The sequence below is a fragment of the Eleginops maclovinus genome, chromosome 11 (assembly GCF_036324505.1).
Source record: "Eleginops maclovinus isolate JMC-PN-2008 ecotype Puerto Natales chromosome 11, JC_Emac_rtc_rv5, whole genome shotgun sequence".
NCBI classification, from domain to species: domain Eukaryota; kingdom Metazoa; phylum Chordata; class Actinopteri; order Perciformes; family Eleginopidae; genus Eleginops; species Eleginops maclovinus.
This window is the reverse complement of record NC_086359.1, coordinates 20,468,918-20,490,946: the sequence shown is the minus strand read 5'-3', so window position 1 is coordinate 20,490,946 and position 22,029 is coordinate 20,468,918. Positions and strand designations below refer to the sequence as shown.

At 40.7% G+C, this 22,029-nt stretch overlaps 1 protein-coding gene across 3 annotated transcripts in view; it reads left to right on the top strand.

Moving 5' to 3' along the window:
- The window catches only part of camkk1a (calcium/calmodulin-dependent protein kinase kinase 1, alpha a), a 66,066-nt gene that overhangs the window by 1,626 nt on the left and 42,411 nt on the right, over positions 1-22,029 (top strand). The gene's annotated exons all lie outside the window — the stretch shown is intronic.

Sequence of the window (22,029 nt, the reverse complement as noted above, 5' to 3'; positions counted from 1 at the left end):
TGAATTAATTGGTAAATTCCTCGGTAAAATAAGTATTTGGTCACCTACAAACAAGCACGATTTCTGGCTCTCACAGACCTGTAACTTCTTCTTTAAGAGGCTCCTCTGTCCTCCACTCGTTACCTGTATTAATGGCACCTTTTTGAAGTCGTTATCAGTATAAAAGACACCTGTCCACAACCTCAAACAGTCATACTCCAAACTCCACTATGGCCAAGACCAAAGAGCTGTCAAAGGAGACCAGAGACAAAATTGTAGACCTGCACCAGGCTGGGAAAACTGAATCTGCAATAGGTAAGCAGCTTGGTGTGAAGAAATCAACTGTGGGAGCAATTATTAGAAAATGGAAGACATACAAGACCACTGCTAATCTCCCTCGATCTGGGGCTCCACGCAAGATCTCACCCCGTGGGGTCAAAATGATCACAAGAACGGTGAGCAAACGGGGGGACCTAGTGAATGACCTGCAAAGAGCTGGGACCAAAGTAACAGAGGCTACCATCAGTAACACACTACGCCGCCAGGGACTTAATCCTGCAGTTCCAGATGTGTCCCCCTGCTTAAGCCAGTACATGTCCAGGCCCGTCTGAAGTTTGCTAGAGGGCATTTGGATGATCGAGAAGAAGATTGGGAGAATGTCATATGGTCAGATGAAACCAAAATAGAACTTTTTGGTAAAAACTCAACTCGTCGTGTTTGGAGGAGAAAGAATGCAGAGTTGCATCCAAAGAACACCATACCTTCTGTGAAGCATGGGGGTGGAAACATCATGCTTTGGGGCTGCTTTTCTGCAAAGGGACCAGGACGACTGATCCGTGTAAAGGAAAGAATGAATGGGGCCATGTATCGTGAGATTTTGAGTGAAAACCTCCTTCCATCAGCAAGGGCACTGAAGATGAAGCGTGGCTAGGTCTTTCAGCATGACAATGATCCCAAACACACCGCCAGGGCAACGAAGGAGTGGCTTCGTAAAAAGCATTTCAAGGTCCTGGAGTGGCCTAGCCAGTCTCCAGATCTCAACCCCATAGAAAATCTTGGGAGGGAGTTGAAAGTCTGTGTTGCCCAGCGACAGCCCCAAAACATCACTGCTTTAGAGGAGATCTGCATGGAGGAATGGGCCAAAATACCAGCAACAGTGTGTGAAAACCTTGTGAAGACTTACAGAAAACGTTTGACCTCTGTCATTGCCAACAAAGGGTATATAACAAAGTATTGAGATGAACTTTTGTTATTGACCAAATACTTATTTTCCACAATCATTTGAAAATAAATTCTTTAAAAATCCTACAATGTGATTTTCTGGATTTTTTTCCCCCATTTTGTCTCTTATAGTTGAGGTATACCTATGATAAAAATTACAGGCCTCTCTCATCTTTTTAAATGGGAGAACTTGCACAATTGGTGGCTGACTAAATACTTTTTTGCCCCACTGTACCTGCTTTCTAAACATTCAAACAGTGCTTGAAGATGAGAACTGTTGCACTTATTAATTTTCCAAATATCAAAAACAATATAGTTTTCAATTTAGATGTCCAGAATAGCCCAGTAATACAATTATCGAATTTGAAATGTAGTTGTGTTAAGTGAGTATATAACATTTAACTGATTTGTTTGATCTGTTGATGGGGATATACTATCTTCTCATATTAATTCCAAGCTCCATAATCAAAAATAACCACAACAAAACATGGGTTTAGTTCCTTTAAATGACTGGGTGTCTAATTTAAACGAGCTATGACTTCATGTCTGCATCAAGTGGTGCTCACTCTCCCCTTTTTACGAATCGCTTAATCCCTCATTCATGAGACGTGGGGTTGAATAATTTCTTTGAATTGACTTGAAGGATGACTTCAAAACAAATTTACTCTCTCCAGCAGTGCTGCACCTTGAAGAACAGCAAGTACATGAATGACATGCAACAAATTATTGTGGTGTCTCACCGTTTGTTCTCAAGCCCTGACAAATGCAAAGTGTCTGTGCAACAAAGAGAAAACCAATTTCACTTTTAATCTGCTTACTTCTACAGTATGATGAATTTCACAGGCTCATATTTAGCATCAGGTTTGTTTAAGTTGCAGAAGGCTGTGTGAATTGTTGCTCTGTTGCATTCATGATAGATTTTGTATGAAACTTCTTGAGCAGTGCAAGGAAAAAGGGACTGTGAGTCATTGTCTGTTTGGCTTGTATCAGGACTAAGAGTGAAATAAAATGCTTTTAAATTCCTATAGCATCTGCTGTTCATCTTGTCCGATTGTACTCGGCAATTGCTGAATCTTGCAGCGAAATTGTGGTTTGTCCAGTTCTGTAAAAGGAAAAAACTGAAAATGTTCCCAGCATTGTGCCAATGGCTGTTCTCTTTAGTATTGATTTTCCTTTGAGGAAAGGAGGCGTATGCTCGTTGAAAAGAACAAGGATTCTATTGTTGTAGTGTCTGGGGTCATTTCGACTTGCATCCTTTTTAGGGTTTGCTTGGTGTAAATTAGCAACTCCAGTATCACTTCTGCTCCTCTTGCCTATTCTCTGTTGCTGAATCTGCTGACGGCTGTTACACTCCCTCATGTGGGCTTTAGTAATCATGCAGAGCTGCGACCCAGCTACTGAAAAGAGGACATGTCAAACTGCTCCCAGCTCCTTCAACCCCTCCGGGAAATCACTTAGTAAGGCGGAGGGAAAGGAAATCACCAAGTATTGTTTGTGTGTAGGTCCGGTGTGTATTGTTATGACAAGCCATTGGTCAATAAATGTCATGAGCAGTTGTCATAGGAATGGACACCATTCACCGTTATTATGCTGGGAAAACTTAAACTGAGAATCAGAATAAACAGAGTGATTATGACCGGTCTGTTCTGGTTGGTGAACACTGCTGTGCACTTCTGCTTCTCTTTTTGCAAAGATGTCCTATTTATCAATCGTCATACCAATTCATTCTGATCACTCAATCCCTGCGGAGCGACAGGCAATCTGCAGGAAGTGAAAAACCCAGGGTTCATTATATTTGTTCAATGTGTAATTGCTTGATGTATCCCCAAGGGGATTATCATCCGTATGGTGCATCTCTGGGTGCTTTGTCTGTGAGTGTGAAGACACTTATGAGCACTCAGAATGGATGAAAATTGAAATCATTGCGTGAAAGTGACATAGAGGGGTTTGGCATTTGTAGGGTTTGTAGCTTTAGATGTATATCCATTATGGATATAATTGTACAAAATAGGCAGCCTATTATTAAGCATAAATTATGTATTTTTACAGAAGCTGAATTAGCCACAGAGGTCACCTCTTAAATAAAACTGACTGACACGCTGATCAAAATTGGTAAAGTCACTGAATAAAGCAGTTTGGTAATTTAGAAAAGGGTTTCCTTCTTAACCTGTGCTCAGTTTCTTTTTCAAAAAGGTCTAGCTTTTCTGTGAATTAAATCCATTTTGAAATAGTTTTGAAATGACCAAAAATTATAAAAGTGCATCATAAAAATGACAGATTACTCTGGGTTGGAAAATTGTACAAAAAACATTTGGGATAATGTAAGTTTAGAGCACAACCAAATGTATATAAGGTTGTTTCAAGACATTTACATGCGTAAAGATAACTGTATATGATAATACTGTATATGTTATAAAACAGAAATGTCAATCTATTTAACTTTTTTTTTGTGAAGACAAAAACCTATAATGAGCCATTTCATTAAACAAACACTGGCAGGAGAGCAGTACAAATACTTTTACGGAAACATTCTCTCTGCGTAGCTCGAAAACGTATGTGTGACTGAACTGTGTTTTCCAAACAGGAGTGTGGAGATGCTCAGCATTGTGGAATCCACAGTGAAGAGCTCTTCATTTGATCTCTGACAGACTCTCATATTGCAGCTGTGGGGAGAGAGTAGCAGCTGTACCTGCTGTAGTGTTTCTTTTACTAAGCCAGTACTGTCAGCAATATATCTGCCAGCTCCTCTGTGGAATCTGCCTTCCTTTCCTGGAAGTACTCAAGGTGTTTGTGTAATCATCATGAGAATGCTTTCACTCTGTTTTAGCACAAAGACAACAGTGTAACAGTAACGCTTTCCGCCTGCGTTGGGATGATGGATAGAAAGCAGGTTGTATTTTGTAAGCTCTAGAAATGATGGGAATGTCTTCATTTGTTCACGTTTTTTACATTACACTTATCTAAAAATGAGCCACAATGTTCCAAGGCTGCGATGAAAGGCAGGTGCTTAGGTGAAGGCTTTTTGTCATAAATGCAAGTTAGCAGTAAATAATTCCCTAAGGAAATTAATCCTATTAATCTGACTGTCCACCGCTTTGGTCCAGACTGAAATATCTCAGCCATCTCTTGCCTATGCCTATCAGTCTTGCCAACTCAGGAGTAAAACCAACCGTACAAAAGGAAATTAGAGATAAACATTTTCGTTCCTGGCCTCAACATCAGAAAACAACACCCGCAGAACTCAATGTGATGTAGCCCACTACTTCTTTTATCCGTACTGCAGCATTAGTCTTTTTAATTTGCCTCTCTAAAGTCAACCCATCTTTATGTACACATGATACTTTATAGCTAGAGTAACTCTTTTAAAATTCTCATTGAGTTTCTCAGCAACTCTTTATTGCTTCCTACCCCATAAAAGTATATGTACTGTATAAAAATAAATAGAATCTAATGCTAAACTAAGATGGTAAACTCAGTAACCATTATACCTGCTAAACATCAGCATTGTGAGCCATTGTTTTTGTGTTTTTATATAATCATTTTATGAGAATATGTAGAAGAAGGACCTTTTTTTAATCCCCCGAAGGGGATATTCAGTTTTCCACTCTGTTTTTTTTTCACACCTGCACATGTGCACACAGTTGTATATTCACCTATACAGTTATATGGACACATGTACATGCAACGAGAGGATTCAGAGCAATATAGTCAATGTAATCAGAAATGTAGTTGTTAATGACTTTGATAATCATAGTTTGCTGCTCAAGATCATCTGTTAGGTATGATCCATGTTATGTTTAATTTGTTTTTGCTACACATAGGAATTGGCCTTGGTGGGACCCATGTGTTGCTTCTTTGTTATAGCTGGTAGTTCTGTTTACCATCGACAGTATGTTACTTTGTATTATTACCTCAGGACAAATGCTCTCAGCATGTCCTCACAGAAAATCAAAAGACTGAGCAGTTCTCCCCATAAAACATGTATAAACTGTGTGCATGTTGCCAAGTCACTGCCGGAATCCTCTGAGCGTGCTGGGAACCTTTGCAAAGATTAATTATTCCTTTCAATAATGAACATAAATGTGAAGACATTTTTTGAAATGGCTTTTTTCAGATTTCCACCACATGTGCTAATGTTAGCATTAGCGCAGCAGTAACAACGCCGTGTTGTGAATAATGCCACACTCCAGACAATTCAACACTTGAAAGACTTCTGACCTATACTGCTAGAAGAACAATGGAATGACTCTAAAAATCACAGTTTCTACCTGTCAACGCGGGGAAAATCTATAAAAGAACCAGACTTCATGAAGAAGCAGTTCTCTCACGTCTCACCGCAATAAAACTGCACATGGGAAAGTGTAAACCGTCACTTAAAAAGGTAACTTAAAGTATATTTATAGATTTTTCTTCAAAAAAATAACATCATACAGTAAACCCTTTTGGCAAGTAGCTGCTTGTGGTAACTAAAATCTGAAAGAGTTTTAAGTATGTTTTTTTTTAAATGCCAAAAAAATGAACGCTGCAATGCAGAGTGGTTGGGTGTACACTACACAAAGAAATGTTAGCTTGTCACCCTGAGTTGTCTGTAGACCCGTTAGCTGTGTTAGAATATACGGAGATCTTTGTGTCAAAGGCCAACTCACTGGAAAATAGGGACTGAATTGAATGTAACCTTTCACAAAATCTCAGCTTTATTAAAAAAACAACAACATGATAATGAAATTGGAAGCAAGACGAGTCAGTTACACATGTTTTCTGCTGTTTGTAAAGAGTGTTTCCATGTCCTTATTAGTTGGTACTTTGCCAGGCACACAACCTTATCTGCACATTAGCCTTCATTATTCAGAGCACGACCAGTGAGGACTCTTGGGGTTCTCAGTTCTTTTAGTTAACGTCATCCAAGAGCTTCTCAACCATTCTCATTAGCCTTTGTGTCTGAGACATCAGCATGAATGAGTTAAATAACCATCAATGAAGAGACAAAATAGAAAATAAAGTATTCATTTATGTGGCTTGACTGAGGTTTTCTCTGACCAATCTGTCCTCTTCTTTTATTTTTAACAGTATTTTTTTAGAGAAAAAATAAGGGAATCCAAAATCAAATCAACAAATAATTTGGAGACTAAGTAGTACCAGAAATCATGGATAAGAAAATAGGATCAAATCCTGGACAACAACTAAAATAAGAGTATATTTATTATAACATCACTTCTGCAGGAGTCCCGATATTTTAAGTAGCTCAGATTGAAATAATGACGTGTAGATATATATTGTAAATTCTCTAAAAAAGACTGAATGTCTTATCTGAATGCCCTGGTAGCCCAAGATGTTATTCACTGTGTCCCCAGAGCCATGCTGTTATTTCCATATGGCCAAGCTTTAACTGAAATAATTGATGGCTGCTTGAGTTTCTTTCTGTCCTCTAGAGAGGCCTGTCTGTGTACTGTCCAACTCCCCTCCACAGACCCTGATACCAGCTTTTCCTCCTTGGCCTCATGTCGCAGAGGAATCCTCTGGGTATAATGTAGACAGCCAAAGTCCTGCCTCCCCTTTCCTCGGTTTTACATTATTTCAGCTTCTCTAGGAGGGCATGACAATGTGCCCAAAGATATAGATTTTATCTTAAATATGAAACAGTTCAAATATATCTATGCACAATTGATTTAGGTTTTTTGGTCACATTTTGAACCAATGCAATATCCAAATTATAGTTGGCTAAATATCTGGTAGGTTACATATGTATTGCTGTCTGAATTAAGTACTGCAATGCTGCAGAGAAGTCGTGTTATTTCACAGATTAAAAAAACAATCATTGTTTTGTTACGATCTAATAAAAAAATCAAACCATGATCATTTTAATGTATTTTTTAATGATCATTTGACATAATGTTTCCAAATTGCGCAGACCTATTTAAAATCAGTATTTATATATACAGTATATATATATATACTTATCTGTATGATTTTGAAGTGAATGCCCATCCCACATGTGTTCTAAATATTGAATACAATCCAGCAGTAATGAGATATGCATCCACAGATGGTAGTTTGCGGCACACACACGGCATGAAAATAGAAGTATTTGTTCCATGCAGCTGAAGGTGGCAACTTTAAAGAACCATTTTACAGATGGCAAGGACCGTAAATTCATTTGTGCGCCAATTTCTATCCATTGCGATTGTCATATGTTTTTGCTGCACAGCTCTAGGGAAGACAGTGTTTGTTAAGAAATTAATGAACAAAATGTATGGTTCCCAGAAGATGAATCCTAATGACTTTTATTTATGGTTTTGATATCTCCAAAACTGTTACGTGTTAATGCTCTCCTCGGGTTGAGTTGAAATAACTTTGGTGATCCCTTTTACTTTTCATCAACATGAAAAATTTTAATGTCAAAACCTTTGTAACCTGCAAAATGTTCTCAGCCTCAGGTTTATGTTGCGGATAACCCAAACCTAAATGAATAATTTTATTTGAGAGATAGCATACACATGATTTGATGTGGTCATATTGTTTTACATTAGAAATCCAAGTGCAAAATCTTTGTTTCAACCTGAACACACTTCGACAGTTAGGATGCTGCAGATGTAGTGAGTATTGATTCTGTTTAAGCTAACACTCCAAGGATTATTTGACTAATCAATAAGGCATAAAGATATTTACTTTATCTAGGAATTGATCAGAAGAATTAAAGATATAGTTATAGCCTTGGTTGAGATATTGTCGGGTGTATTTCTTGTTGCTGAAGTATTTTGTCGTTTATATGTTCAATGAACTGTAACTAATGTAAGAGGACGATGGTTGGAGATTCACACCACCCAGGCCTACATCCTTTCTTTGGCATTCACAATCAACGCAACTTGATATTTGTAGAGGGCTGCTAATTAGCTGGCAAGGCTTGGCATTTATTTTATTTTTAAATCTGTTTCTCCAGTACTCCCTGTGCCTAGATAACATGCAAATCACAAATTAATACGTTTACAAAAAGCTTTCCCTATCTCTACTTCTATAAATGATTTGTGCAGTAGTGGAGGGGGCGGCTCTGGCAGATAGGCTGCTAATGGTTAGCGGTGACATGATTTTCTGGATGAGGAATTGGCCCTCCAGGCTCCAAAGACAGGTTTGTGATTGTAGTTGGTTCTGCAAGCTAAAGAGAAGGTGCTTAAACCTCCGCTCAGGCCGCTGCCTCTGACAGTACTCCACTTCTCAGTGTCTTTATATAATATTTCTGCTGAAAGGCTGGCATGAAAGAGCCGAGCTGGTTGTGTTTCTGATGAAATCCTTGAAGAGTGAGAGCAAAATCTGACCCTGGGCCAGCTGACACTAGTACTCTCTTTTTGAAAAAGCAACCTATTTTAGTAAGCAAACCGTTCCTCTTATCCAATCCAGATCTGGAGAATGGACCAACCTCTCCCCTCTCCTAGTTCCTGCATCTAAATTTCTCTTTGTAGCTCGCACCATGCTAGAGAATGAGAGGCTCTTCAGTGCGGCTGCTAAAATTATTGATGAAGGGAAAAAGGGGCTTACTGCTCAGAGGGCTTAAAATTGCTGTATTTCCCAGAAAGGATCCGGCTCCCAAAAACACAAGATGAGGGCTCAGTAATAAGCTGCGAACACTAGTCAACAATTGCTGTCTGTAAAAGGAAAATAAGTCAGCTTGTAAAGATGAAGAAATTGAGTTTACTGTGCAAACCGTATTTTTTTAATGTAATTGCTTAATGTCTTTGATAATTCGGCAAAATACAAAAAACAGTTCAGTAATAAAAGGAGAATGCTCTGACATCATGCTGACTCTGGTCCCTATAGTATCATTCTCACCTGGTGGGATTATATGATTTTACGATCACATTAAAACTAGCTGCTCAGATCCCCTGTGAAAACAAACAAACATTAGGGTTAGGGTTTAGGACATCTTAACTAGACCTCCACCAATGCAGTCTCTCTCTTAATGATGTAGCTTGTTCCTTAGTCCTTGCTGAACCCTAACATTAAGTTCAATGAATATTGGGTTGGTATTTTACCTTCAATCTTGCTGACAGACACACAAAGCAGCAAATCAAACCAAAAACATAGCCTTCTTTGGGGCAGTGATAATTAATTTGTATTATGTAGGGCTCAATTGAATTGTTTTGCTTTAGAATTTAGATTAAGGTGCTGATCATTTTTATTATAATTGTCCAAAAGTGGTGAAATTTGCCATTTTGAGTCTATAAAATGTCATCCATTCTTGTTTTTTTGAGTCCAAAGATGATTTCTTTTAAATGCGATGTTCAGTCTGAGCAACAGTCAAAAACCAAATGTAACAATTCGACACATCAGAGAAAAACTTTTACATTTTTAGGGCTAAAAACAGGTTTTTTGGGCATTGTTGCTCTAGAAAAAAAAAAATTTACTAACGTCATACCATGTTAAATAATAAATGATTATCAGAAGTGTTTTTCTTGCCATCCACCATCTGCTAATGATTACAGATAGATAATCTAATTACGACCTTGATACGCTCTTGTCACATTTAAACAAAAGCTTATTTTACAAAAGCATACAGGCAAAGTTTATTTAATCAAATTCTCTTTTTAGTAATTAAAATAATGAACCGCTCTGTTTTTGGGAAGTCACTTTTTTGCGATGAGTCACCAAATGGCTGCTGGGCTCAATATTTTCTCCATCTGTGATCCCAACAGCCTTTGTGGTGATTCCTCCATCGCCCTCTGCCTGTGACCTTTCCATGAAACAACTAACACAGCCTCAAGTATGATTTTGTTTCTGAGCTACTTGGTTTACAAATAAAAATGCAACCACCACTAGCACATAAAGGAACCTGCTCCAAAGAGATAAGAAAAATTGACATTTAGTTTTAAATGCTGAGAGACAAATAAGCTTGGGGGAAGTGCTGTTCATCCTCTTTTGCAGTGACAAGTTTTTCTAAAATACAGTTCAGGAAGAAGCTCACACTTCAGCGTAGAAAGAATTGTGAGCTAAGTAAGCTCAGGCAGTCTTTTCACTCTTCAAATACACGGCATGTAACACAAGCTTCATTTTGTGACTAATATTCGTGGATAATCTTTCATGGTCAGTCTTGAACATCATTTCGTTAGTCATGTTGCTGTATTTGACACCTGCCCTTTAAGCTGCACTCGTTAGACCACACACACACACACACACACACACACACACACACACACACACACACACACACACACACACACACACACACACACAGGTAAAAGCAGTGTGGCATTGTGCTGTGCGAGGAGAGGTGTCACTGTAGATCACCCTGACATTATGTGTGGGTAAGCAAAACAAACCGCAAATGTCAGACCACAAATACTAGAGTCATTTTATGTGTAGTTTGGGTTTACTGGATAATGTTGTTGACTAATCAATCTGCTACGCCGGTGGAAGTTGTATCTTGATTGACAGTATTTTTATTTGAGTATTGGGTGACTTGGACTATCCAAATGTTTTGCATGCTGCTTTATGGTATGTGTTCAGTCAATGTTAGCTGAATGTATTTCTGGATCTATCAGTTGTTAAGTACATAGACTCAAGCCCATACTCAAGTATTTAATTGAATTCTGCTCAGACATAAATGGAAACCAAGAGGACAAACCTTGATAATATTTCCATATCTTATTCTTTCTTTCAAGTACCACCAGCAGGAAGGTATTTATGGTGTTCAGTGAAATGTATAACAAATGTTGTGTTGGTTCACAATGACCACTTTATTCGAGCACTTACGTTGCCCATAGAATTGATTGGCGGGCCGCCATGATATGGAAGTTCCGAGTATTGGATAGTTTCCTATTTGGGAAACATTTATGAACCCCTAAAAGATTTATTATAACTTTGACGATACCCAGACTTTCTTTATAGTGCATTTATTGGGTCAGAAATACCAACGCCCTGCAATTGTCCAGAAGGCCCACTTTTCAGAAAGCACAATTGTACAAAAAATGTCCCATTGGACCAAAGCACATTCGTCAATCAGACCTTCATCCAGAAAAAAACAATATTGCTCCAAAGTTTTACATGTTAGCCTGCTAACAAGCCAAACTGCTATGCCAAGCATGCTACACATTATGTCTACTGAACTTCAGTATGTAAGCATTGTCATTGTAAGCATTCTAGCATGGTGATTAATCATTTACAGCATTAAAGCATCACAAAGCAGCACTGTGCCGAGGTTTAGTCCCAAAAATCGATTTGGAACTAATGCCTTTAAACTCCACATTTAATAAAAATGTACTATGTGGTCTCTGAATATGATTGAGCACTTGCTAATAAAGTATGGCTTTTTTATTGAGTCTGTATTTAAGAACTTGTTATCTGGCTACAGCTCACTAGAGCTGCATTAGTCTGCTGGACGCTCAGAGTAAGCTTTAGCAGGTTTCTAACAGCCATGAGATGGGAAAGAGATCACAGGGATACTCTCCCTCCCTGAGGGATTAAGAGGGCACTGAGAATTGCTCCCAACGGAAAAGATAGATGGCTTCTCATTTTCAGCAGCGACAGATTAATCCTCTGCAGGTTCTCATCATCACAGATTTCCAGCATCAGGATATCAACGCTTTGAAGGGGTATTTTGAAGGTCAATGGTAGATGGACTGCAACATGTCTCTCTTATTATGTTTCGTATATTAACTCTTATTTCCATTTTCTGATTCAGCCCAGTGCTACTAACTCCTTCTAAATATAAAGGATTAACTAGAAGCAGGTCCAGTGATTGGACAGCATGAGCAGGGTCAAAGGGACAGAAGGTGGAGCCACCAGCAAGGGTCCACCCCTCCTGAAATATAGCTTTCTCCACAACAAATCTGCAAATCTGTTTTTATGTGTCTGCTCTTCGGGGGGGGGGGGGGAGGAGATCTGCCATGCTGGAAGCTGCAGACTCATTGTTCATGTGTGAGATGAGGAAAAATAATTGGCTCATCCAAGTTGTACAGCTATATCCTGTGTAATACTGGGTTTATTATTTCCAGGGGCAGACAACCTCAGAGAGGGTGGCCCTTTATCTGTTTTAGATTGTGCCAGTGTATTTCTGTCCGGTCCGATTGATTGCTGCTCATGGAACGTGTGTTCGGTGTCTAGCCAGGGGAGCCTGTTTACTCAATCTCATCACATTGATTGGCTTTACGATAATGGGTTTAACAGGTTTACTGATACAGCAATTGTGTCTGGTAGACCGGCCTGTTAATCCAGTGAATTAAATTAAAGAGTACCAGGGATTAGTCTGTGACAGGTGAACACATGGGAAGAGTTTTGTACTGGAGGGGACTGTAATTATGGGCTTTGTTTCTGTGTGAAGCTAGACTTTGTGGAGGTGGTTTTTGTTGACAGATGTGAACTTCCTGTGCTCTTGGTTGTAATTATTTTCATCAGAACATTCATAATGGAGTGTGTGTGGGCCAGGACATGGGCTTTATATGCTTTGGGAATGTAATGCTTAAACTGGAGCAGTGTTTTTTGATTTTGAATAATGCCCATTTTGTTTTTGTTTACTTTATTTCTTTTCAATTCATGCTCCCAAGACTTGACCTAGCTAAATTGCCCTACGTTGAGATACTAATACACTGTGTTGCAACAAAGAAATACAAAATCCTTCAAATAAATATGGCTTTAGCTTTAACAGTACTTCATCAACAAGACCTCCAACCTGAACAACAAAATACTTAAAGACGCCCTATTATCATTTCTGGGGACTTCCCTCTTTCTGTATTATGTTCCATCCATCTTCTCCCGCTTATCCATCAGGGTCGCACACAGCTCCAGCAGAGAGCCCCAAACTTCTCTTTCCCTCGCCACATTAACCAGCTCTAACTGGGGGATTCGAAGGTGCTCCCAGGCCAGCAAAGAGATATAATCCGTCCACCTGGTCCTAGGTCTACCCCTCGGTCTTTTCCCAGCTGGACGTGCATGGAACGCCTCCCTAGGGAGGCGCCCAGGTGGCATCCTTACTAGGGGCCCGAACCACCTCAACTGGCTCCTTTCAACGCGAAGGAGCAGCAGTTCTACTCCGAGTCCCTCCCGGATGACTGAACTTCTCACCTTATCCCTAAGGGAGATGCCAGCCACCCTGCGGAGAAATCCCATTTCGGCCGCTTGTATCCGCGATCACGTTCTTTCGGTCATGACCCATCCTTCGTGACCATAGGTAGGACGGCTCTGGCTCAGCTCTCTTTTCGTCACAATGGTGCGGTAAAGCGACTGCAGTACCTCACCGGAAATTGGTCTGATGTGCTACCGAGAACCTGGACACAGCTCTTGCTTTGGGAGTACAGAGATTGGATAGCCCTGAGTAGAGACCCCCTCACCCCATACTACCGCAGCACCTCCCACAGTATCTCCCTGGGAACCGTCATACGCCTTCTCCAAATCCACAAAGCACATGCAGACCGGATAAGCATACTCCCAGGCCCCCTCCAGGATCCTTGCGAGAGTAAAAAGCTGGTCCGTTGTTCTACGACCAGGACGAAATCCGCATTGTTCCTCTTCAATCTGAGGTTCGACAATCGGCCGGACCCTCTTTCCAGCACCTTAGAGTAAACTTTCCCGGGGAGGCTGAGTAATGTGATGCCTCTGTAATTGGCAAACACCCTCTGATCCCCCTTTTTAAAAAGGAGAACCACCACCCCGGTCTGCCACTCCTTCGGTACTGTTTCAGACTTCCACGCAATGGTGATGAGACGTGTCAGCCATGACAGTCTCTCAACACCCAGAGCCTTCAGCATTTCTGGGCGGATCTCATCCACCCCCGGGGCTTTGCCACTGTGGAGCTGTTTGACTATCTCAGTGAGTTCCCCCCGTGAGATTGGAATTGATCCCCCTTCATACTCCAGCTTCGCCTCTAACATAGAGGGCGGAGTTGTCGGGTTCAGGAGTTCCTCAAAGTGTTCCTTCCACCGCCCTAACACACTATCAGTTGAGGTCAAAGGCGTCCCATCCTTACTGTACACAGCTTGGATGGTTCCCTGCTTCCCCCTCCTGAGGTTTTCAGACGGTTTTCCAGAACAACTTTGCTGCCGACCGAAAGTCCTTCTCCATGGCTTCTCCGAACTTCTCCCACACCCGCTGCTTTGCCTCGGCCACGGCTGAGGCTGCTGCCCTTCGAGCCTGTCGATACCTTGCTACTGCGTCAGGAGTACCCAGGGATAACATATCCCGGAAGGCCTCCTTCTTCAGTCGGACGGCTTCCCTGACCACCGGTGTCCGCCAGTAGGTTTGAGGGTTACCGCCCCTTGAGCCACCTAAGACCTTGAGACTGCGGATGCACCGATACATCGGTGAGACATCGGCATCGGCCGATGTTAGCCCTATTTACCCCAATCGGCACATCTGTAAAATAGGGTGACATCACCGATGGCAGTCGCCGATGTTTATGTTTTGCTACGTGACCGGGAGAAGTAGCATTACTGTCGCTATTTTTAAATCTGACGGACCAAATCTTAACTCAGGGCATCATTTTGAAGGATTAGATAAGGGTCTGCCGTAACTTTAAAGTCATTCGGAAGGGGGGTGTTTCCTCTTCTCTCCTCTGTGAGGAGCTGCTGCTGCACACTGCATGCTGCAGGACTTCCGCCCTGTTTAGCGGGTGTCTGCAGGATCGGTAAATTAAATCCATCCTTCAGTGTTCTTGGGAGGCCGTCATATATATTTGTGACTTTGTTATACTTGCTGCTACTCCCGTTAACTTCCAGAAACTTACTATGGCTTGTTCAACAGTACCCCTCACCCTCTCTCTTAAAGGGACAGGCTGCCTTATGCTACTATTACAGTTTAAATAGTAAAACATCGGCCATTGGCATCGGTAGTGGCAAAAATTATTATTCTTAACATCGGCATCGTCCGACATTTTTGCAATCGGTGCATCCCTACTTGAGACCACAGCTCCCCGCCGCAGCTTCGGCAATAGAGGCTTTGAACACCGCCCACTCTGGTTCAATGTCCCCAGCCTCCACAGGGATGCCTGAAAAGCTCGACCAGAGGTGTGAGTTGAAGGCCTCCTGGACTTGGGATTCCTCCAGACGTTCCCAGTTCACCCGCACTACACATTTGGGCTTACCAGGTCTGTCCAGAGGCTTCCCCCGCCACTCGACCCAACTCACCACCAGATGGTGATCAGTTGACAACTCCGCCCCTCTCTTCACCAGAGTTTCCAAAACATGCGGCCTCAGATCCGATAACAAAATCGATCATGGGCCTTCCGCTTAGGGTGCTCTTGTACCACGTATACTTATGAGCATCCTTATGTTCGAACAGGGTGTTTGTTATGGCCAATCCATGACTAGCACAGAAGTCCAGTAACAAACCACCACTCCGGATCAGATCAGATCAGTTCCTCCCAAATATGCCCCTCCAAGTGTCTCCATCATTGCCCACGTGCGTTGAAGTCTCCCAGCAAGACTAAGCAGTCCCCCTTCATGGGCCCCATACAGGAAGCAACTCCGGAGAAGAATAGAGTCCAACCCCTATCAAGAAGTAAGGTTCCAGAGCCGACGCCCTGCGTAGAGGTGAGCCCACCAGATCCAACTGGTAACGCTCCACCTCCTGCACAAGCTCCGGCTCCTTCCCCCCCAGAGAGGTGACATTCCTCGTCCCCAAAGCCAGCTTCTGCTGCCCGGGTCTGGAACATCGAGACCCTCTGCTTTCACTGCCACCCTTCTGGGAGCGCACCTGACCCCATCACTGTTTCCCATAGGTGGTGGGCCGGCGGGACGGGGAAGCAGAGTTGTTGCCCAAGTTGCTTTTTCAAGCAAGCCCGGCCACCAGACGCTCGCCTGGGCCTGGGACCCCGGGACCCCGGGCATCCTCCAGGCCGGTTATTCTCGCTTTCATGTTTGTTTTTCATGGGTTCTTTTGAACAAATCTTAGTCTGGCCCCTTACCTGTAATATGTTGTTTTTTGTTAATTCGTCCTGCCTGGTATGCCTCGCTTGATAGGCATTTTTGTTTAGGAACGGGACATCTCTAAGCGGTTGACCAATCATAACAGAGCTGGCCAGCTAACCAATCAAAGCAGACTGGTCTCTGGTTTCAGACAGAGTGTAAAAAGAGGTGCTGCAGCACAGGCAGTAGGAGACAAATAAAGAGCTTTTTAACATAAAAGCATGGAGACATGTCCCATTAGAGACACAAAATACAAATAGGGACCTGAAAATGAGCATAATAGGGCTCTTTTAATTAATTAATGCCCATCAGAACGAGGCCAATACCTATAAGATTTAGTTAATTGTAATACCAAATGGAACTGAGGATGATGTGTTTTTACGGGTAAGTGGATCATTCTTGTTCTGCAACTTCATACTGACATGTCGTTCTGCATTCCGTACTCTCCTCTTAATATAATTTATCTTCAGCATTAAATATATTCAACAGGATTTAGTAAGAATAAAACTAAGAGTGTTAACCACTATCAGATTTGATATCTGATTACAATGCTCCCTCACGACTTCCTGAGACCCTAGAGATACTGATCATCCCTCTCCATATGAATCACACTCAGTCAGTTAAAGATGATGATGCATAATCACTGTTTGCTACCAAAATGAGAGGAACATGGGAAAACGTTAATTCTACTATGTCTGTGTGTGTGTGTGAGTGGGGATAAAATGTGTCCCTTAATCCTTTTTTAAAAAGAAAACGAAGTCGAGCGTGTGGTTGGTTCGAGTGGGCAGGTGTGCACAAAAGCCATGCAAATCCAAGCTGTTCCCCAGGCCTGCTCTATCCTCGCTGTTCCTGACGGGCTTCCCACTCCTCCCCTGCATATTTCCCTCTGCAGTTAATGCGACCTAGCCTTTGTCTGAGCTTGATGAAATGTGACAGGGAAAGGTGACGTGAGAAAAGACCCGATGAACCTGTTGGCCTAAGGAAAGTAAAGCGACAGGAAGAAAAAAAGTGTCATTTCATATTTAAAAAAACACTTATCTGTTAGATTGGGCTGATTGTGGGTTGTAATTAAAAACGGAATTACAGCTGGTGATAATGATGCCCATTGGCTGTAAAACTCTGCAGTATAATTGAGATGAACTAGATGGTCTCTATCTAGAATAATGGGATTGGCTGAGTTTAATATAGTTGCTTAATTTTCACCCAGGCAATACTGTGAATACTGGATGGAGAGCACTGTCTGTTGTTGTTATTATGCAATGGACCCAAGTCATCATGCAATAAGACATAATTTTGTGCATGCTCAGGTTTGTGACATATCAGTAATGACTGTCCCTCTTTAAACAGTTGGAAGTGATACATTAAATGTATTTACAATTCCATGAGAATAACCATAATAACCATAATAATCCAGTTATTGTCAACACAAAAAGTATCAGTGCATTTACTAAAAACTTGTGTTGAGCCTCTGTATGCTGCTTTTGAATTATTCATGAATCCAATTACATTTTCTTATTGAAAAACTGACTTTCTATGTGCAGTTGCTGCACAAAACATGTAGTTGCCTGCATATGAGACCTTTAGGCAACATTTGTAAACTGTGGTGTCTATATGGTGCATAATAATAAAGGTATCAATAATTCAGAGAAAGCTTAGCTTTTTTAAAACCTGAATTATGCATTTTGCCTGCTAATGTGTTTAAACGGTATATTACTGGATTTTATAATGCAAATGAAGTTAATTTGAAAACAGTGCCCTTTAATTAGACACACAATTATTCCTGACATTCATTCTGTAATGAGCTTTGATTTTTCTTGTTTCACCCTGGGAACAGTGGAGATAAAGATGTTTATAGCCACTACACTGTGGATGTCTAACGATATGATCCTTCTGGCTCTGAAAAAATGGCCTCCCACAGAGCCCCAGCTCACACAGACCCAGATATCAAACGGTCTAATGTATTCACACTGCCTCAGCATGAACAGGACTGTAAATGTTTAAAGTTTGACCATGTCTGCAGGAGCGCTCAACACTAAGATAAGACTTCATGTTTATTATTCCTTTTGATTAGCTGATATTAATTCAGTGTGGTTAGATTACCTTGCAGTGTGTGTTCCAGATGTTTGTCTAATAGCGATGCACAGCTGTACATTTTAACAGTCTTTCTATTCCACATGCATTTAAAAGAAAATTCAAATCCACCTGTTTGTCAAATTAATTGTGAATGGAAAAAAAAAAAAAGTAATTCACAAAATCATCCTCATGTTGTATGGAAGAAGACTGTAAACTTCCTATTGAGACCATGAACGTATTCAGGGAAAGTTTACTGAGGTAATAAATCAAGTCGTAGGTGGTGTTGTTTTCTCTTAGACTGTTATTCAATCCTACTTATTTTTGCAACTACACTTTTTTCCCTGCTTTCGATTAAAATGTGCAAGGCATTTTAAACATTGCCTTCAGGTCAGGTCGGTGTGTGAGAGGTTGCACCTTAAAAAAATTCTTCCAATCATATCGTTGTAATCAGTGAACACTCACATTGATTGCCTGTGAACTGTTTGAGTAAATTGGGATGATGATGATCTTGATGACAGCCAAATAAAAATGCACTGCTGCCCTGACCGAAGGTAGGGCAACGAATTGTGTGCTTTTCACATACAGTCATGCCCTCTGCTCTAAACATCTCTCTATACAGCATTTATGGGGATAAACACTGTATTTTGAGAACATAAATAACCGCAAATCTGCAAGGTCAGACACCTCTATTGGCTGAACTACAGTCGGCGGCCCTTATCTTGTTTTAATATACAGCAAGGTGCCTCAATGCTGTGCCTGCTTTGTGTATTTGTTTCAAAGACCCCTAAGGAGGTAAAGAAAAACATCAAAATATGCTGGAGCAATATAAATGAACAATAAGTTGATGAACACATTTCTTTCAGGGCTTTCAGGTTCCAGGTTTCTCCGCTTTTCTTGCCAGCAAATTGAGGAATTCATTTTGATGTTAGCAATGGATGTGTCTGTTTGCTGTCTGCACACAACAACATGATAAGGGGGGACAAATAAAAGCCAGGTTAAGGGTGAAAGTGGTTTACTGATGGAGCCAAATGGAATCATTTGTTCACCCTCTACAGCCCACTCTCTCCTTACTGTAATTGGCTCTGCTAAAGCTTTTCCATCCGAACTAGTTGAAGATGGCAGCTATTGAAATCACTTCATATTCAAATGGGGATTAAAAGGTTCTCTCATTTCCATCCCTCCAGTTTGTTTACCTAAGTAAAGAAAGAGGTTGCAAAAATTGCTAGCTTGAAATTGATATTTGCTGCGTCGGCACCATATTTTGTTGAGAGATAGCGTCAATCTTCTTAATTAAGTTTTCGTTAAGGGCATAATACTGAGAAGTTCAATTTAAGCTTGGAGCAACGTTCATGGACCCCTACCTTGTCTTATTGGTAAAACAATCCTGTTCAGTGAATTAAGCTTTCATTTGTACACCTCTGCATTTCCCCTGTACAATACAGTTGAATTTGAACAAAAATGTATAGTAAAGAAGACATTAGTAAGAAAATGTACTACAATAATACAATTAAATGTTAAACAAGTTATACCAGTTAATAAGAAGAATTATTCAAAAGTAAAAACCTAATTAATTGAAGAAAAAAAAAAAATTCTCTTTGTGCCTCTTACTCTATGTAAAATTCCCACCGTACGCATATACATTATAGTAGTGGTAATAAAGTTAGGAAGTTGCTTGATGTGTTAAACGTTGAATATAGATATCTAAAATGATCTTACTGTGTTCTTTAATTTGATCAAGTACTACTGTAAGACATTTGACACAAGCAATTTGGTTTTATATCCAATCAAAAGTAATTTAGATGAACAGTTGGCACAGTGGTAAAACAAAAGATATGTTAAGAATATAAATTATTATGACTCCTCATCCTCGGTTCCAAAAAAGGAAAAAATATTGAATGTTATAAAAGATGGTCCTTCATAGTGAAAATGTTTGGTTAGCTTCAGTAAACAAATTAAAGTCTGAAATGAATAACCAGACCACTGCTGCTCCTCCGCCTCCCATCCCACCAGGATATTGCTCACACATGCAGCAGGCTGAGAGTCACCGGTTTCAAGAGACTGATAATAACTAGTTTGGCAAAGAATTAGCTAAATGTGACAGTTCCCTTTTGGTTTTTGGTCAAATGAGTCAGGAGTCAAACAATGCATTCATTGTTGCTGACAGACAAATGGTTTTATCAAGCTCTCCCACTTTAAATATATTAAATAACCATCTGGAATATGTAAATGCAGAAATTATATTTGTGTGAGTCATGGACAACCAGTGGGCCTCTACCTGACACACAAGTCACATTGTATGACACATCCTTTATATTTCTGAATAGGGAATTCAGGGATATTTCTGGAAAAGAACAAATGAAACCTGCTGTGTTATTATACTAGTATATTGTACCCCATGTTCACCAGGGCACAGAATGCAGACTTTTGCTGATTAGCACAAAACCCAGGCAAGCCTGATTGGCAGGTACTTCCCAAAGGATTAGAGAAAGATCATTTTTGACCTGATAGATGATGGGACAACATGATAGCCATGGGATCCTGTCCCTGAGGGGACCATAAATGCCTGATATGAAATGTTATGACAATCCATCCGATCATTGTGCTACTTAGAAGTGGTTGGTCCAAGGTAGAGTAGGTGGAGCTAACCCAACAGATGATGTTATTCAATTGTGTTAGAGCTGGCATACTGTTTTTAAGTCTCTATAAGTTTTGCAACTCTATAGCCCTTTCTCATTTCTCAGTTTTCCCCTCCTCAACTCCTCTCCTCCTCACATCGTGTCTTAATCCCGCCCACAGGAGATGCGTGCGGAGGAGTCTAGGAGGGGAACCAAGGAGAGAGGAGTGGAAGCAACAGGCATTTAGAGAAATGAGAAATCCTCTCCTCTGAGCGGTCATTCTGAAGCGACATCCATTAATGATGACAGGAGGCACAGAAGCACTGTGTTCATGACAATTTATATATTTACTTTAATTCATTCACAATGTGCTATAAGGAGACAATAACAGGCTACAGATGCGGACAGCCGCCGGGATGATTTGACTGAGGGGGAAAATATATTAATAGAATGAAATGAACGGATTTAACCGGAATGAATACTTTCTCAAATTTAAAACTTAAACTGATACATTTATGAAGACATATCTGATCATAAAATTGAACTTTCAACTGCCGGACTAATTTCAATTGGTGTTAATACATCAGTGTATCCTCGGTTATAGCTCCTCCAGAGAGCCCCCTCGATGCTTGATCCTTGATGTGAATTTAGAGAAATGAGATGTCCTTCAACATGGCGCTCTGAAATCGATTTCCGGGTCACTACTGGAGGACCGATGAGGCGAAAATTGAGAAATTAGAAAGGGCTTATGATTACTGTGGCTACAATAAAAGAGGTTATAAGTGAAAGTGAGTTCCATATATATTGCAGGGTGTCAACAAAAGGTCCAGTCAAAAAGCCCAAAATTAAAATTTTAAGACTTTGACTTCAGTATCTTTAATAACTTTGGTTTCAACTATTTCTATCTTTGCCAAAGTTGTGTACCATCTGAACAACTGACTACATTGAGCTAGGGCTGGGTGGCATGGAGAAAATCAAATATCCCAAATGTGTAATGAGTATGCAATAAGTTGATAAGTAAACAACATTACATCCTCTTATTGTAACAAAGCCTTTAAAACCTTGAGGTATGCTAGCATGTTACAAGCGTTGCGGTTGGTATTAAGCCATGACTGTGCAAATGGATGAATGAGAGTTACCCACCTGGATAATGTGGAGCACAGGGATATTTTTAAATACCCTGACACACTTCAGGAATAGCATAACATGGCCCATTTACTGACCACCTCAGGTCAAATAACCACAGATCTGTCTCA